Below are 19,935 nucleotides of genomic sequence, written 5' to 3'. Positions count from 1 at the left end.
GCTTACAAGACTGAATGGGATATTTATTGAGAAAGCTTTATGAATGGGATAATTGCTTTCCGATTCAAAAGCTAATCCCCTAGAGTAAATTGGGCATTTAAAAGGAGATCTGTGCGTGCATAGTGTCAACACAGAGATGGTTAAAGCCTGGAGAGGGGGCCAGCAAGATGGCTCAGTGGGTAAAGGCACTTGCTGACAAGCGGGGGACATGAGTCTGGTACCTGGTGAACTATATTGCTGAGGAGAACTGACTCTGTTCGTTATCCTCTGACTCCCACACATGTGCAATATCAACTTCAGCTTACTGCCCATCGCTGAGGGAAGTCAAGGCAAACAGGGCAGGACCTGGAGCGAGGAGCTGACGCAGAGGGCATGGAGAAACGAAGCTCCCTGACTTGCTCATGGCTTGCCCAGCCTGCGTTCTTATAGAACCCAGGACCACCAGCTCAGAGAGATGGCCCCACCCACAACTGGCTGGGCCCTCCCCCATCAATCACTAGTTAAGAAAAGGCCCTGCAGCTGGATCTTATGGAGGCGTTCTCTCAACAGAGCTTCTCTCCCTTCCGGTGACTCTAGCTTGTGTCGAGTTGACATAAAACTAGCCAGCGCACTATCCATACGTAAATATTCATAGCTGCATTGTTCAAAAGAAGCCTAGAAATTTCTCGAAAGCCGAAGGTCCATCACCTAGTGGATGGGAAAATAAAATGGGCTGTGAGTACACAATGAAATACTATGTAGCTCAAAACAGGAACTGACCCACAACATAGCTTGCATCAAGCTATAAAACAGTATTAAAATCATTTTTGCTTAAACTGCACCATTTTAGTGTAATCATCAGAGTCTGGGAGAGGCCAATCACGTAGTGAACAACTGGTTCTCCACGTGGTAACTCTGAAATCAACATTAGGCTGTTTAAAGGGAGGCATGAAAAGTTCGTTCATTGGAGGGTTCAACACAAGAAGAATCCAGAGATAAAAGGGCCATCTACTGCACAGATGCCGGAAAAAAGTTTGAGTGTTAGTAATTTTTCCAAGAGGAACTACTACAGGAAGAGGAGACAAAGTCGGAGAAGGGGAATGGGGAGGGATGGGTGAGCGTGACAGGGTGGTTTCGGGTACAAAGAACCAAAGCTGGCCTATGAGTATGTGAGAGCACCACAGTAGCTGGTCTATGTGCATGTGGGAGCACCACAGTAGCTGGCCTATGTGCAGCTGGGCCTAAGCGCATGTGGGAGCACCGCAGTACAGCCCACTGATTTTACAGTTAATATGAATTAACTTTTATCAACTGAAAACCCACAGTCAAAAAGGTAACCGTGCTTCTAGGCTAGAATCTAGTCCCCTACTGCTTCCTATTTAAGATCAGTACCAGGCCTAACATGGAGTTTTAAACTTACTCCTTAACACACATTTCTTCCTTGTGCTCCAATGAGAACCATGGCATATTTACCAGAATCTACTCAACAATAGAACTGGGTCCCATTAATGCCCCATAGGAACCTCCAAATATTGCAACGAAAATACATAAGGAGATGCTTAAAGAGACAGGAGTGCCACTAACTACTGTTTTCTGAAGTGGTCGTTCCGGATTCTCTCACCTTGGGACACTTCTTCCATGAAAAGCAATGACATGGAGCGCTTCAAAGGCTCTCAACATTATCAAAGACCCAAAAATAAATCCGAATTGCCCTGTAAGTGTGAGCTGGGTTTTTTTTTTTCCATTCTTGGTTGAAAAATGGCTGCAGATATTGCACTCAGATTTTCCAAGCTATAAATCTCTCTTGAGCAAGGATTAGGGAAGGACATTTTTAGCCCCAGAGAATATTTTTGTCAGAAAGATGTAACTGAAAGAAAAAAAAAATCAAGGCTTCATGACGGCATCTGTGTGCTGTGTTGACTGAAGAGGTCACCACTGGAAACCAGGTCATCACTAAAGAATCAAAAACCAAATAAGTCAATAAAAGGAAAATAATCCTTAGAAAAATTGACTTGATTCAATCAAATTCAACAAAAATAGCTCACATTAGGAAATGATAAGAATGCTCCTGTTCTTTGGCACAGTGATCCTGTCTCTAGACATTTATCCTAAAGAAAAGCAAGCCACAGCCACATGATGTAAAATGTGGAAGGAGCTCAAGAATCAAGAATAGACATCAGTTAATTAAGTTACTGTACGTCCTTTTGATGGGATTTCTATCTCCATAAAGACATGGAAGGAAGGCACTTGGGAGGTAATAGATGGTGAGTTATATAACCAGGAAGGGGATTAAAATGTAGACTCTTATAACTATGTAAGCAGGAGTATCTGCTCGGAAAGAACTAGAAGTAACTGTGTGATGTGAATCTTGAGTAGCAGGGTGGGCTACATTGTATCGTTTGCTTCCCATTACTGTGACAAAGTTCCTGAAGAAAGCGACTTTACAGATGAAGTGTTTATTTGGGATCCCAGGCTGAGGGTACTGAGCAGAGAGGGCTGGGTGACTTACCAGGAAATGGCAAGAGAATATAGTTGTTAGAGTATGAGCTAGCTCCCCACATCCCATCACCAGGCAGGACAGTGCACAGCTGACTTTGTTCTCTTTATGCAGTTCAGGGCCTGGGTCCGGGGAATAACAATGCCCATATTCAGAGTAGGTTTGCCTCCTTCATGGAACCCCTCAGGGAACAATCTCATGGACACACCTAAAAGTGCTTCGTCTGGGTGTTCATAAAAGTAGTCAGGCTGACCGTGAAAATGACCCACGCGTGCATCCTTCCATGTTTGTAAAATGCAAAAGTGTTAGCCATCGTATAACCCAGGAAAGACTTAGACACCATCCAAACTATATGAGCAACAATCCCATTAAGCAAGTTGTACTGTCATTACCAACTCTGCTTATGCTAGTGATGACAGAGAAACGGCCACTGGAGATTCCCCTGTCAAAAAGGAAGAAAAGGAAAGACAAAGCTAGAGTTGAGGCCAGAATGTGATTCTCTACAACCTTAGCCATGAGGAAAAAATGTTTAAACAACAGGACTGACATAAGAGGCTCCTGAATTCTGTGCAGGTACCCTAGATGTTACTGTTAACTTTCTATCCCACCCTCTGGGAAGAGATTGCAGATAGATCAAGGTTCCCTCCCTGGTCTACTGGCCTGTCCTGGCAAGTCTCCCATCACTAAGGTGGCTAATCCCCAGAGTTCTCCAGCAGACACTCCTGAGAGTGACTGAGAGGGAACCAGACAGCCTGGCCAGGCAAAACGAGCCATAGTTTACAGTGGTTAATTTCACGGGTCAACCTGGCTGGGTCATGCTACCCACTCACTTGGTCAAACATCATAGATGTTTCTAAGGAGAAATATTTTAAATGAGACTAAGACTTTCATCAATAGACTGCTAATGAAAATTACTCTCCACCGTGTTGATGGGCTTCATCCAAAAAAGTCAAGGCACTAAGAAGAAGAAGAAGAATGACCCCTGGAAGATGAGAATTCTGCCAGCAGGTGGCCTTGCGGTTAAAATGAAGCACTGTCTCCTGCTTGGTCCACCTGCCAAGGTCTAACTTGCCTGTCCTCCCTGAAGTTTGGCGTTGCCAACTACTAATTCCTTTAAAATCCATTAATTGGCCAGACAGCCAATCTCCTGTCTGTTTCTCCTGTCAATGTCTGTAACATAACAAAATGCATATCGCATGCATATGTATATATACAGTGCATAATCTTTAAACACACACACACACACACACACACACACACACACACACACACCTCACATTCTCTTTCTGTTTCTCTAGAGAACCCCACCAAGACAAAGGCCTGCATCCACCGATGGGTGTGTACTGTCACCAGGCATAGCAGAGCTGTCATCAGAGGACATCTGTCAAATGAGGAAGGGAGGAAGGGGCTGCTGTTGGGTCCTAGAATGGAGCTCTCTTGGGCCAGTTGTCCACATCCCTCTGGAAAATCCATGTAAATTAAATCATCTGCAAACTCTTCAGCATTCATAACGCACAGAGCTCCTGCACGAGTAATATTTATAAAACTACAAGCAAAGAGCCAGACATGGTGGTTCATGCCTAAAACCTGGAGGAGTGGGAAAGCTGACACGAGCAGATTGCTGTGAGTTTGAGGCAGCCTAAGCTAGACAGTAAGTTCTAGACCAACCTGGGCTACAGAGTGAGAGTCCTGAGATCCTGTCTCAAAAACCCTGGAAGGGAATAGACACCAAGTATGTGATGTACATAAATTAAAATTTCATAACAAGGTTCGTTAATCTATACAATGAAAATATGCTGGGAAAAAAACACCAAAATGTAAATTAAAAAATCAGGTCCCCAAAAAAGGAAAGAAAAATTACAGTTGTCGTTTCATCCCCACACCTCCTCACCAGCATGTGAAATTGCTAAGCACACACCCGAGCCCACTGTCGATGCCACCCTTGGGGTCTCCAGTGAGGTCTCAGTCTTCATTGTTAAAAATGGCTCAAGGACTTGCCATGAAGTCACACTGCTCACAGGACTGTCCTGTTCCCAACCTTCACTTTATTTCCCTGTGAACATTCACAGGTGGGAAGCAACTGGGCCCACTTTTTTTTTTGGTAACTTAACATGGAAAGAAAAAAGCAAGCCCATCCTATCCTGTGAGTCTAAGGTGTGTTAAGGAACCCTCACTTTTCAAGGCGTGTATCGAGTCAGTCATGAGGCTAATGTTTGTCTGTGAGCTTCGATAACTGCAGGCTACGGCAGGGAGAGCATTGCAAATTCAAGTCCATACTGGGCTACATGGCAAGACCCTGTCTCGGAAAGACAAGCAGAAAAGACACTTATCGCCCATGTCTTAGTTACTATTTAATTCCCATATCCTTATGTTTGAAAGAATTCAAATCCTTTAATTTACACAGAATATAATGCTTTTAAATTTTCCTATGGAGTGCTTTTCTTTTTAGGGGATCACAGAAGGTCTGATTGAAAAACTGCCATTTACATGACCGTTTTAAATCAGTAAAAACATACTAGAAGTATACTAGCTGACTCTTTCAACACATTGGTTTTTACTGAAATGGACAATCTCTGTCTTGTGTGATTAAATACCTGATCGTTTTAGTATCCTAATACCTACCCTCTTAACAACAGGCATGAACTCCTTGGTCCCCAAGAGGGGAGCATGCAGAGGGGAGACCTAAAGCCCCACTAGAAGCTTGGGTGTGAGTGCCTTCGCAGGCAGAAAATTAAAATCTTTGCTTTTTTTTTTTTTCCTCCCCATTCTCTTTATTTCCCTTTCAGTGAAACTCTCCTGAGGTTTAGTCTTAGGAAACAGGGTCGAGAGTCAGCCTGCTCTGAGACCCTTGCTCCTGCCTAGAGTGCCAGGTGAGAGCTGGTCTCATTTACCGTTTGGTTATGTTTGTGCTTTGAGGAAGCCAGTCTGCCTAGGAGCAGCCATAGAAACCCTGCTAATGTATCAACTCCCTGGAAAGAAAGATCACTGAACCACAGAGCACCAAGCACCAAGCACCCACTTCCGTCTCCACGGTCATTCTTACAACACTTCCTTCTCGAGTAGCCTAAACTTCCTCTCAGGACATCAACCAGATCTACTTACTGTTGGATTTGCCTTGCTTGTTTGGAGGCCAGAGCCATCAGCCCCAGTGCATGTGTGCGTTCTTGCATGTGGGCATGCATCTGTGCGTGTGCATGTGCGTGTGTGTGCCTGCACACACTCACATGCACACATATGCATGTAGAGACCAAAAGTCAACCTCAGTCGTCATTCCTCAGAGCCCATCCGATCTGTTTTATGATTCAGGGTCTCTCACCATGGGTCTGGAGCTTGCCAAGTAGGCGAGGCTGACTGATCAGCAAATCCCAAAGATCGGTCTCTCCCCTCTCCCCAGATGCTGGTATAACAAGCTTGTGTCACTATGCTTGGTTCTTTTGCATGGAGGCTGGGAATGGAACTTAGGTCCTCATGTTTGTGTGACAAGTACTTTACCAAATGAGCCTTCCCCACCCCACCCCCAACCCCTGGCCCTCACCCCTTTTGGAAATTTTATTTGGAGGCACAGTCTCACTAGGTTACCCAGGCTGGCTTAGACAGAGCGATACCCCAGAGTTACTGTCACAAGTAGCTGTGATAGCAGACATATACCATGACAGGCTCATGGATCCAAATCCTGAGCCACCCTTGGGCTCTCGTGGATCTTAAATAACTCTGTCCTGAAAGCTGTCCCTCAAGTCTCCAGGCCATATACCTCAGTCAACTGAGAGGCCCTGAGCTCTACGGCTTTATACAAAGAATGCCCGCTTCTCAAAAAATGACAAGCCTTCTAAGGCTCCGCAGAGAGTCATGTGTCCAACAGTTGAATCTATGTCCTGTTGGGGTTTTTTTCCCCCTGAAAACACATGTGTCCTTTTGTTCCATGGTCTCACTTGGCACCGAGTCCTCAGTTCTTGTGCCCATCAGATTAGCTCCAATTCCATGCTCTCTCTGCTCTGACAAGCTAATGCAGAGACCTACAATTACCTGAGGGCTGGTTTGAGCCCTAAGTGAAACGAATGTCTGCCCTGACCAAATGCCTCAAGACCCACTCCCTTTCTCCCCCCTCCTGTAAATTGCTGCTTTTGTAGGCTGTCTTCCAGAAGTAGAGCCCCAATACAAGTTAGAACTGTAAGCCTACTAGAGTCTGTTCACGACTATTGTTAAATCTTTGCCACGTGCACCACACTTCGAATGCCAGAAAAAAATGGACAGTGTCATTCTTGCAATGACAGAATGGCTACCTCAATATGGCCTCCGCTTCATCTGTGCTCAAAGTGAGAAGAAAGCTCTAGCACCTTGGCCTTCCACAGGTAGGTTTTATAAGTCAGGACTTAGGAAGCCCTTGCCCGTTGGTATCTGCATCTTGAAGCACTAAACCTCTCTAAGGAGAGAGAAACCTACTTGGCACTCACGTTGAAAATGCCAGAAATATTAGGAAATTCCAACCCTGGTTCTCGAATGATGACAGAGCACACAAATTTGTTCTGGCTGGTTAAAGTTTTGCAAACGTAGGAAAGACAAAAAGAGGAATAGTTAATAAGGCCCAGTTCTTGCTTATGGGCCCCACGGGGAAAAATAGCATAATATTGGTATCAAATTACCTTCCTTCTCCATCAGCACTGAGTCGCTCTATGTCAGTCCTGAGAGGGACAATCAGATAAAGCCCTACCAAGTGCCTGTGGAATTTGCTGCTCCTGGCGTCAGTACTGAAGGGGCAAGAGGGGGCCAAGCAGAGCCAACTGTGCCTGGGGAGTGGGAGGGTGGGCCGTGCTCACCTGCCTGATTTCAGGAGAGCCGAGGCTCCCTTCCAGCACAAGTCACATTCCCCGCTGCTGTCAGGAATCTCAGCGAAGGCCTTCAGTTGTGAAAACTGGAAGTTTCTCTATTTGATGGTCTTAGTGGGACGATAGCCAATCCCTCCCCTTCCTCAGTAGTCAAAGTAGACTTCCATTTCCCTGGGTTCAATTTTGTTCTTGAACCTTCCATTCTGGCTGCATGCCCAAATGCTAGAGTACATTAAAAAAAAAAAATCAAAGATCTTTTTGATTCTTAGGAAATAGGCGCCTTCATGCCACTTCGAGAGTATCTGTTCCACTCTCATTTTAGAATTCCCATGTTCCTAAAGTGGTGGCTTCCAATCTGCAGGGACCTGAGGCCACTTTGTCAGCAGGTGTGCTCTCAGATTGTTTTCACCTCATACGTAGGACTGTTTTTCAATATGGGCAAAGAGTTTTCCTAATGACAACAGACCACTCCAGGTAAAAGCAAGTCTTAATTTAAAGTAGCTTCTAAACACACATTGATAATCTTCAGAATTGTTAGACGTTCTAAGTAGACCCGCTGTATTCAGAATCACTGAGCCAGGAGGCCATCAGATTTCCTTATCATCCTCAAAGTCATTTCCAAGACCCCCCTAAATAGGATTGCGAAAGTTTGAGAAACAAGATTCAAGATGCTGCAACTTTATTGTTCCCATTCCACACATCAGAAGTAGTTCAATATACAAAAGCAACAATGGTGGCTTCTGAAGCAGCATCCAGAGACCGTGGCAGCTGGCCCAGAGGTGGGTAGATCCTCAAGTGAGGAGCTCGGATCTCCTGTTCTTCTAACAGCAGTCCCATCTTACAGCAACTCACAGTTTGGACGCCATCAAACAGCTTTGTGTAACAGCTAAGAAGGTGGGCTTTGGAGTTAGGCTGAGCCACATAAATTTAGAGCTCTCTGTCTCTCTCTCTCTCTCTCTCTCTCTCTCTCTCTCTCTCTCTCTCTCTCTCTCTCTCTCTCTCTCTCTCTCTCTCTCTCTCTCTCTCTCTCAGCTGTCAGCTGGCTGTGTAGACTTACTGAACTTACCCTCTCTCAGCCTCAGGACACTCAAATAACAAACAGGTCCCCACTAGTTCCTGTTTTGTGATAGGTGGGGCCTTAGCCTCAGGGCCTGCCAATCACAGCTGCTGCTCTTAAAATTCCAGTTCATCCCTTTGTCAGGCCACTGTGCATTCCTTCAGAGAATGTTTTGAAAACATCTACTCCAAGTCAGGTACTGACCCAGAGCACAATCTCTCTCTGTCTCTGTCTCTGTTTCTTTGTGTGTGTGTGTGTGTGTGTGTGTGTGTGTGTGTGTGTGTGCATTTATGCATGTGTAGGTATGTATGCAGATGTGTACACATGTGCATAGAGGCCAGAGGACCACAACCTTACGTGCCATCCCTCAGGAACTACCCACCTTGTCTTTTGAAACAGATTTCTCTTTGCCAGGAGATAGGCGAGTAGGCTGGACTTGGCCATAGAGCCCTAGGAACACACATCTCCATGTCCCCAGTGCAGAAATTATAAACGTGTGTGTGCTGCCGTGCCTGGATTTTTTTTTTTTTTAATGTGGCTTCTGGGGGTTGAACTCAGGTCCCCGTGCTTCCATAGTAACCACTTTACAGAGTCCTTCTGCTAGCCTTTAAGAGATTTTTTTTTTTTTTTGTATCATCTATGTGTTTCAGATTAGTAACAGCTTTAGGGCCTTTACATAGAAGCCCTCCCTCCTAATTGCCCAGGTAGAAAATGGGGCATGTATTCCCAAGTTCCCAGTTAACCTGAGCTTGCCCTTGGGCTCATGTATGCATATACTCATAAACACACACACACACACACACACACACACACACACACAGACATACAGATAGACACACACACATATCATCATCACCATCACCATCACCATCATCACCATCCTCACCACCTAGGAACACACCTGCTAACTTTGCTCTTCAGAATTCCCTTCCTGTCCTTCATGCAGCTGCTCCGGATTCTAGGAGCCCCAGGGCAGCAGACCTGCTCAGCCTTTCCATCCTGCCCCATCTTGCCCCTATAAAGACGCACTGCCCTGAGCTATACAATTTCCAGAACAAACATGTAGGATGCTTTACAGCCCAGCCCAGTCCAGGAGCAGAAAGTTATCTTTCTGTTCCAGTGACTGTCTTGTTAATTAGTATTTTTTCCGCCAAGCAGGACTTGCCCAGACAGACGGGACTATTTTTACCCAGGTTGTCATTGTGTGCAGGTGTGGCCAACAACGCAGCCAGGATCCCAGTCTTGTCATCCAACACAGGATGCAGAAAACATTCAGGTGTACCTGGCTGAGCTCAAACACCTGTGTGATGGCCACTGGCCCTCTCCAGCCTGTGTTCTTCACATGGCAGGGGTGAATGATCCTCGAGGGTTAGTAAGCAAGCTGGGCAGGAGAGGTTATGGGGTCAGGATTCCTGGGAAGAGAGAGCCATTAAAATGTGCACTTCCTGAGGATGGAAGGGGAAAAGTAAGCTGGGGGAGGGGGGAGACTAAGTGGTTCTGCAGAGCTGGTCCATCCCACGGAGGGGCCTCTCTGGGTCACCAGGTCACCGCTCCCACTGCTAACCAAATTGTGTCAAGGTTTTGTCCCTGGGAGTCATGCTCCAGTCCAGCATTTGCACATGGCTGAGTGTCTCCAAATGTGACCTTGTTGAAGGAAAATAGCTCTCATTTGTCACTTTGGGAATAATAAACAATTTCAAAACCAGGGTGGGAGGGCACTGCAGCTATTTCGAAACAGTTAAAAACCATATTTTAGAGGGGGAAAAGTGACTGTTTCCATCCCTCCAATCTTCCCTTCCCCCAAAAAACAACCAAAAGAACATGGGTACACTTGCTTTTATTTTTATTTTTTGTGCTTTCAGAGATCTCCACTAAAAAGCTCAGTGTGTGCTCAGGACAAATACACCCTTGTGGTTACTTGAAGAAGAAAGTCCAGCATAAAAATACCAAGGCGCTCCTCTTTTCTTATGTAAATAATTCTCCAGATGGCTCGTTTGTAGGCCTGTGTTTACTAATTCTTGTTTTCCTTCTAGACAATCTGTTCCCAGTAACCATCTTCTCATGAACACTGGAGGTAAAGCTTCCAAGTTCATTCAGTGGAACATCCATCTGAAGACATGGCCAACCAGAGTACCACAGCAATGGTGCCAATGCCACACCCACATACCACACACATATCACACACATTATACACACATCACACATATACACATACATACCACAAAGACATCCCACACACACATACCACATATACTACCACCATAAGAACGTATATTTCAGGTACACATTACACATATATTACATACACACCGCACACACAAACACACACTACATACATCACACACACATACACATGCATGTATACACCACACACAATATACACATCACACAGACATTACACACACAACACACACATATATCCCATACACACACACATATACCATATATACCACACACTACCACATATACATTCATGCAAATACCAAACACAACAACACACATACATGTCATATACACACATCACGCATATCACACACATGCACACCACATATATACATACCATGTTCACACATACCACATACATATCACATATACATACCATGCACACATACATATCATGCACACATACCATATATATGCATGCACATACCACACACTACACACAAACACATCATACAGACATATCATATACACATGCCACAGACATATTACAAACACACCATACATCCATATTCCATACTTATATAACATACATGTACATCACACACACCATGCATATATACCATATGTATATTGCACACATATGTACATATAACATATACCACTTAGACATCATATACACATATCACACACATACGTATTACATACACATCTCACATCCCACATATACCCATACATACATATGCTCCATAGACACATCTCTCTCTCACACACACACACACACACACACACACACACAGAGTATCTTAAGAAGTTCTAAAACACTTGTACTATTGTTCTTTGGGTATGAGATCTGTATCTTAGTGTTAGAAGACAATAATTTCAGGGGTGTTAGAACATCATAATGAATGGTTGGTGCATCTAGTTGAAGAATAAAACCCTGTGCTCAAATCTCTTTCCTCTCTTCCACCGCAGACACCACAGTCATGTGTGGATCCTTTGCACTTAGAATCAGGGTGATCAGATGGCTGTTTCCAACAGCCTCAACCAAGTCATCACCAATGGACTTCACGGTTGTGTGTGAGGTACATACATTAACCACCCCTCATTTTACCATGGAGTCACCAGAACTGGGGATGGGCTCAGTGCTGTTCAGTGTCTCCCAGTCACAGAAGAGCAGCCCTCATTATGAGCGCTCACCCAGCCATCTCTGCTATGGAGTGGGAAGCTCTGTGTTTTCACTGTTCCTGACTGTGCTGTGAAGATGTCGCCTTAGCTTATGAAGTCAAGTGACACGGCAGTTACACATTGCTATAACCGGCTTCATAAGCCACAGAAGTCAGGGAGACCTTCCTTTAATATTCTATTTCTACAAAGTTCTCAAAAATGTTACTTCCTGCTTGCTGCTAATTCTAGATTATAACAGTGATCAGGCCTGCAGTTTGGTGCTGTCTTTTTTTTTTTTTTTTTTTTTTGCGAGCTGGGGGCCAAACCCAGGGCCTTTAAACCCATAGGCAAGCGCTCTACCACTGAGCTAAATACCCAACCTCTGGTGCTGTCTTTTAATGCACCAAGAACCCATATTATCACAGCATAATTTAAAATAATATTTTGTTAAATACAGTTCCATATAGTTGACTTCCTTTGTAAGTCTACATATTTAATTTTATCTCCGTAAAGCATCATCCCAAGCAGGGATCCAAAGACTTCATCAAAGGCTGTGATGCTTCCCCAAGTACAACACACATTCAAAGACTAAAAACCCGATTACAGAATAGCCAGATCCCCTAAACTCTTAGGTTCACTCTTCATGCATATAAAAGACCTTGCTTTAAGATGGCCATCTTGGATTGAGCCAATAGTTACCTCCATATTGATAAGAGATTATATTAATTTAAAATTATTCATGTTCAAGATACAGCGAGAGAGAGAGAGAAACAGGTAAATGAAGTAAATACAGACCTTATTTAATTATAAATGAAGTAAATACAGGTTGCTATATTCTAATCTACAAGGTTACTATTGGGATGCACTTGACATGGTACTTTTTACACACTGTACTCATTACACAAAAATGGGACTAACAACGCATTCATTTGTCCTACAGTCAACATGTTTCACTTAACAAAATAAAATAGAATGTAGCCATGGACACCTTTCCTTTATGAAAGTTTGCCTCATTCTTTACAGTGGCTGAAATATCCAACAGATGAAGACACCCCAATACAATGTAAGTCCCCATATAGGAGACTCTCCCCAGCCCTCACTGGAGCCTGAGTACTAAACACTTAGTTTAAACAGCTCTAGGCTACTCTACCATAGCGAAATCAGTGTCTGAGGCAGTCCCTAGCAGAATTAACCAGAACATATATCCATCTGGACAAACCAGACATGTGTTCATGCATAAAGAGACATGTGGACACATGAACACATATGCATCTGGACAAACTTGTTCCCAGTTTGATAGGCTGCAAAGAAAGGTCCCTCTGCCCTTGGTAAGCAGATGCCAGTACTACAGGGGTCACTGGACATTTGAGGCCAGGCTGAAACAGAAGGAACAGGCTTGAAGCCCCTGCTAATGACCCCTAAGTGACAGGGTCCAATCTCAAAGTAAAACCAGGTTCTGATTGTTACACAGTCTGTGGAACCCTGAATTAGTGTCACCATTTGTACTCTATGGGGCTGGCCATGAGCTTTCCAAGTTCTCCCAGACTTGAGGCACAGCTGGAAAGAATGCCTACTTTAGTGGGACAGTTTCTCTCCATGGTTAGATTCTATGCCTTCTATGACTGGTACGCCTCTGCTACAAACAGTTCAGTGTCTCGACAGATGTAAAGGTCAGCCTCTCAGAACTGGCATCCATTGCCTTGGGTTGTGTGAAAGAATGGACTCTAGCCAAAAAAAACAGATGTTCACCATCACACCCAGCACTGTTACAGGTAAACACAGAACGCTAGGGCAAGGCCAGTGTAAGGCCAGAGGCTCCAACTCAAAAAGGCAATGAGGAAGTGGAACAGCTCAGGGCAGGCAAAGACTCCAAGAGAAGGCAGCTCTCTCCTGTTAGCATTGCACATGAGGGGACTCTGGAACCTCGGAGTTGAACTCAGAGAGCCAAGCACCAGCTACAGGGCCCCAGGCTTCTGTGACACCAGGTGGTAGGCTTTTCCTGAGTCCTCCTCTTCCCATCCATCATGAGATTAAGGGTTGCATATGAGCGGCCTATCCACTGTCCTTTGTCCTTTGCAACCACAAACCCTCACCCAAACCGGTCATATCCAAATGGAGTGGGATCAATGAAGATCCTGGCTCCCAAGAGCTAGCTCTTCCTCTTTGAGCTTTTGTGCTACTTAAAACCCTCTCCCCAATCCTAGCGCAGAGGTCAGAAGGCCTGCCTCCCTCTCTCACACACATTCCCTTTCACATCACATCTTGCTGTCTCCTTTCTGCTTTGGGTTTCAGCAATTTTAAATTCCCTGGCAACGAGTCAGCTCTTCTATCAGAACCACCGAGGCTCCAGACTACTCTACCTCTGTGTAACGCAGGAAATAAAACAAAGCCAGGCTTGTTCCCACTTTGATAGGCTGTAAGTTTAGGGAACTGGGGCTTCAAATGTTTCCACTATTTTGTTTTGGCACCAGAGTGTCTGTGTTTAATTCCGTGTCTCCTGCCAGACTTGGGAAGTGATAATATCAACATGTGGAGGGATGGAGAACGCCACCATCATCTCCATCCCAGGCTGGCATGGAGTAGGGATGAGAGGAACATGGCAGCACACAGACATGTGTCCATGCATAGAAAGACATGTTCACATGTGAACATATATGTATCTGGACAAATACAGGCACATACATAGACCGTTCAGTAACACATTCCCACAAGTGCATGGTTACATGAAGACACATACTGACAGCATTATTTCCCCATAATACATCAGTGCTCACAGAGACATGCATTCCCATATGACCATACTAGTACATTTATTATCCTTAATACGTACTTAAGTGTAGGCATGAACATATATTCAATCATTTTTCTAGATTTCTTCCTATTGTGGCGATAAACATCATAACCAAACCTGGGAAAGGTTTATTTGGCTTCTAGATCCCAGATCACAGCTCATTGCTGAAGGAAGTCAGGGCAGGAACTTAAGAAAGGAATCTGAAGGCAGAAAGTGAAAGAAACCATGGAGGACTATTGCTTGTTCGCTTGTTCTTTATCCCTAACTAGCCAGCTTACACAATGCAGGACCGCCTGCCTAGGGATGGCGCCACCCACAGTGGGCTGGGTCCTCCCATATCAATCATTAATCAAGAAAATGCAGCATAGGCATGAACAGAAGCCAATCTGATAACAGTAATTCTCTAATTAAGATTCTCTCTTCCTACTTATGCCCAGGTTTGTGTCAAGCTGACAAAAACTAGCCAGAACACTCATGTATACACCGACACCTCCCACAAAAATAGATATATTCACACCCAATATTCACATGGATACATACATTAATATGCACATTCCCAACCACACATAGACACCCTGTCACACACCCTCACAGACAGGCAGGCACATGGACATATCTGTGTGCACATTGATGTACACATGGAGGCAAAGGGAGGCGTGTGCATTGCCCAGCAGAACAGAAGCAGGTTACAATGATATTAATCTGTGAAAATGTTGTAATAACATGTATTATTTTATAATTAACTAAAAGTATTTTAAATATTTAAAATATAATATAAAAAGATAAGTAACTTTTTAAAATAGCAACTAGAATGGCTTCATCAAAGTAGTTGATGTTTTCATAGTATTTGGTACCCTGGCTCTACATTCCTCAGGGAGAGCAGGTCCTGCACTAAATGAGGGAGAAGATGAAGCAGCCCAGGGAGAGGGTACAGGGAAAGGAGTCAAGAAGGCTGGGTTTAAACTTGTCATTGTATGATCCAAGGCAGGATAATCCAGAAGCAACTTGAACATCCTTTTCTTAAATGTGTCATATCTAGAAATACAGGAAGCAGAGTATTACAAATACACATTGGGTAAGCTCTGTGGAATGGGGTGGATTCAAGCACACTGTCTTTTCAGAGCAAAGTCCTATGTCAACAGACAGCACTATCTCTGAGTACCACAGACCATGAGTTCTATAAGGGAAGAAGCCAGTAGCCTCCACTGAGCTTGCCTCTGTCCAGTGGTCTAATGAGGCAATGTGTTCTACCTCTTGATCCACTTTCAAAGTCTCTTGGACATGGAGACCTGCCCTGAGCTCTTGTGATCCTTGCTGGCAGGAATATATACCCATGAAATGGTATCTAGCACTGACTCTGGATTCTGATCAACCCTTGATTAAATTCTGCTCCAGCACTTACTATATGAAAACTGCAGGCCATGCCAGTATCACTCTTAGCCTCAGTATTCTCATCTCTACAATGGGGAGAATCAGAAAAGTAATGTTGGGTAGATTCTGTGAGAACATGACTAGGTAGCACAGTGCAAGCTCTTTATAAATTTAAATATTGTAAGTTATAATATTGATTTGCTTATATAGTCTACCATTTTTCATAATTAAATGTGTGTGCATATGCATATGTATGCACTGAGCTGGGTGATCAGACAGGAAATGAGTGGGTAAATAAAATTGATTCTATGTGTTGACCCACAAGCCATAAACACAGCCTGAAGCTGTTGTTCTAAGAGCTCCCCCTCTCGGAGTCTGCACTCAGAACATAGCCATGGTTTTGCAGTGAGCACATTACAGTTTATACCAGGGAAGATCAGATTGAAACTTCTTCCAGGAATGCACTTCAACAAAAATTATAAATACATTCCAGTCAATGCCTTCTGATCAGAATGGAATCCAAATCCTCTGTCTCGTGATGGTGACCGAGAGCTGATTAATCACAGTAAATTATTTTGACGCCCAAGTGGCAAGTCCCCTGTAATGCTTTTGGAATCCCATTTTTATTTTACATTAATTAATTGCTACTAACCGTAAAGTATTATTGAAATCAAATTCCCAAAAGGAGCTCCAGGCTCACGAGCTCTAGCTCTGAGTGAGAGAGAGACTCGGAGAAAAACCCAGGCCATAATGAGATTTTAACCATGGAAATGCAATCAGCATGACCATGATCAAGGGAAGATAATAGATATTCTCGGTAATAAATTTTATGATCGTTGTTAGCCTCTCTAGCAGTTGATGGGTCTTAAGGCTGTGGAGCGAAAGCTTTCTGAATCAAGCAACCCCTCAGAGTTGCCGAACAGCTGTAGAGGCTCTGTGATTAAACAGACACCGGGACAGGGTTTATGCTAAAGGTTAGGGCCAAGGCCACTGGCAATCCCCAGACAGAGGTGAAGGCTGCAGATACACGATCATGTCCTGAAAAGCAGTCTGTACCCAGCCTTCTCTTTTAAAATATTCATTAACATGTATTAATTGTACACGGTAATGGGTTTCATTCTGAGCTTCTCATAAATGTATATAGTGTATTCTGTTCAGATTCACCCACATTATCCTCCCATCCCCCACCCCCACTATTGACCGCCTTCCTCTTTTGTGCCTTTTTTTAAAAAAGTTCTCAGTGAGTGTATGAGGGAAGGGTTATTTCCAGGAGCAAGGGTTACTTAGAAGTGGCTGAAGAAAATCTCTTTCCTCAGAAGAAACTATTAATTCCTCTCAGATGACAAGGGAGGGGCGGGAACTTGTAAGCCCCTCCCCCAACTAGCCTATCTCCCTTCTTTAAGAAAGAATGGCTGGGTCTCTGGTACTTTCTAGAGGGTCTCCACAGCCCCCACTCCCTGAGGCTGTTTATTTCCATTCATTCTTCTCTCCTGTGCCTTCTCCCCCCATATCTGATCCTGTTCCTCTTTTCCCTTTCCCTTCCCATCTCTCACCCAGGACCCTCCCTCCCTCTGCCTCAGGTGATTAATCCCTTCTAAGCGGGATTGAAGCCTCCTCACTTGGGCATTTCTGCTGTTCCACTTCTAAAGGTCTGAGGTTGTATCCTAGGTAGTCTGTACTCTTGGGCTAATATCCACTTATCAGAAAGTACCAGAGACCTGGGAGGTGAGACACTGTCAGGACTCACTGGGGCCGCCTTAGCCAAAATGCCCAACACTGGGGAAAGGAAACTCGAAGAGTCCACCTCCAGGGCCCCAAAGGGAAGGACAAGGTTACTAACCCACAGTCAAAATTCCTGACCCAGAATTGCTCCTGTCTAAAAGAAGTGCAAAGGCAAAAATGGAGAAGAGACTGAAGGAAAGGCAGTCCAATGACTGGCCCAACTTGGGATCCATCTCATGGGGAGACACCAAGGCCTGACACCGCTACGGTGTGCTTACAGACAAGAGCCTGGGTGGCTGTCCTCTGAGAGTCCCTACGAGCAGCTATCTGAGACAGAAGCAGATACTTACACCCAAACCACTGGACTGAAGTTGGGGACCCTTATGGTTGAATTAGGGGAAGGGTTGAAGAAACTGAAAGGGAGAGTGACCTCATAGGAAGAGCAGCAGTGTCAACTAACCCAGATCCCAGGGAGCTCTGAGAGACTGAGCCACCAACCAGGAGCATAGAGGGTCTAGTCTGAAGCCCCTGGCACGTATGCAGCAGAGGTCTACTTCATCTGACCTCAGTGGGAGAAGATGTGCTTAACCCTTGAGAGACTTGAGGCCCCAGAGAAAGGGGAGATCTGGTGGGAGGGCAGAGCATCCTCTCCGAGGCAAGAGACATGAGGAATGGGATGAGGAACTGTAGGAATGAGGACCAAAGAGGGGGCCACAGCTGGAATGTAAGTAAATAAAATAATTTTTTCTTTGATTTCTTTTATGTGCCCCAGGCATGAAACAGCTTTGGCCTCCAAGCTAGGCATCAAGTTAGGATGACCGAAGGACTGCCATCTGCTATGTCCCTGACTGATAGAAGAAGAACACCACCACCAAGGTGTCTCTTTGCCCAGTGCCAGGGGTTAAAATACTTTAAAAAAAAACTAACTTAATTATAAAAAAAAGAAAAGAGAGAGAAAAATAAAGGAAGGAAGGAAAGAAGGAAGGAAGGAAAGAAAAGGAAGGAAGGAGGAAGGAAGGAGGAAGGAAAGAAGGAAGAAAGAAAGAGTGGCTGCCCAGTGTTCTGTTACTTCCTTAAACTTACCTCCAGCTGGGTGATGACAACACCTACCCCAAGCTCAGCTACCAGTGACTGACTGGATAGAAGAGAGAGTTGGTTTGTTTAGGGAACCATTTCTGAGGCTATGGCATGAAACCATTGTGGCAAAAATCATAGACGTGGCAGAGAAACCTCTGGAGAAGATGTATGTAAGGGTTCGAGGACATCTGCTCAGGTCTAGTGATTTCTTTTAAGAGGGGCATACCTGTGGTTTGTCCCAAGTATTGTCCTGTTGAAAGGAGGTGGGACCTGTAAGAGGGGAGGCCTATAGGAATGAAGAGGTGATTGGCTCCCCGCACCGCACCCCCGCAAATCCTCCCTCCCAGGGACCCTACTGTGTACAATAGCCAAACCTGGAGCATTTGCAGGGCAGTTCTGCAAGCAAGCCAGCCGATTGCATTGTGCTCTGCCCCTGTTAAAGGGGCTGTTGATGAAGGCACTGAGTGAACTGTACTAATTGGCTGATACATCTCCCTATTAAAGTTTTAGAAACTTCTTATATTTAGGAACAATCTCAAAGATAGGCCAAAATGGAAAGATGGAGGGTTAAGACCTACGTCGGAATACCCAAGATTTCTTTTTCCCATCTCAAAACAACCTGAAGCTCCAAGCTATGCTCTAATAAATAACTGAAATTAAATACTTATAATTTTATGTTACGGGGAAGAGTTGAATGTCTATACAGATGGTGAAGAAGAATGTAATTAACCTAGAATCATCAAGTCTTAAAATTCTTCACTAAATTACATATGTAAAGACCCTTTTCCAATAGGGCCACACTTACAGCTGTATATATCTTTTGGGGATCATTATTCACACACACACACACACACACACACACACACACACACACACACACACACGAGAGTCAGGCAGACTAAATGGAGTTTAGAAGCCAACAGTGCCTGGTCATTGGTTGGATTGGACCTAAAAGCTGGCAAGCACACAGTCACAGGCAGGCCTATCCCCAGCTAAGTTTGATAAACACTTGAGATAAAGATATCTATCTTAGAAACAATTAAGTTCTAAAATTAATAGAGCTAGAAGTGAATCTTAGAGAGGTGGGAATCATCTGATTTTTTTTCAGACCTAGAGGAGTTTAGATCATTGTAAACTAGGCATAGTGTCATATCTGAGCTCACTAACCAGTTAGTACCGGGACCAGGATCTTCGTCAAGTCAGCTTTGTCCTCTCTCTTTAGAATCTACAGAACAAAAGTCCAGATTCTACTAAAATTACTCTTTTGTATTATTTACACTGAGAAGAGCAT

The 19,935-nt window shown here is 44.3% G+C and overlaps 1 non-coding gene across 1 annotated transcript; it reads right to left on the bottom strand.

Moving 5' to 3' along the window:
• Positions 1 to 18,326: 18,326 nt before the first annotated feature.
• LOC116895007 lies at positions 18,327 to 18,470 on the bottom strand. The gene has a single exon (XR_004387195.1). It is a non-coding gene; the product is annotated as a small nucleolar RNA SNORA48 (small nucleolar RNA).
• Between the last annotated feature and the right edge of the window lie 1,465 nt (positions 18,471 to 19,935).

This window comes from Rattus rattus, chromosome 2, assembly GCF_011064425.1.
Source record: "Rattus rattus isolate New Zealand chromosome 2, Rrattus_CSIRO_v1, whole genome shotgun sequence".
Lineage (NCBI taxonomy): Eukaryota > Metazoa > Chordata > Mammalia > Rodentia > Muridae > Rattus > Rattus rattus.
This window is presented reverse-complemented; position numbering and strand designations above follow the sequence as displayed.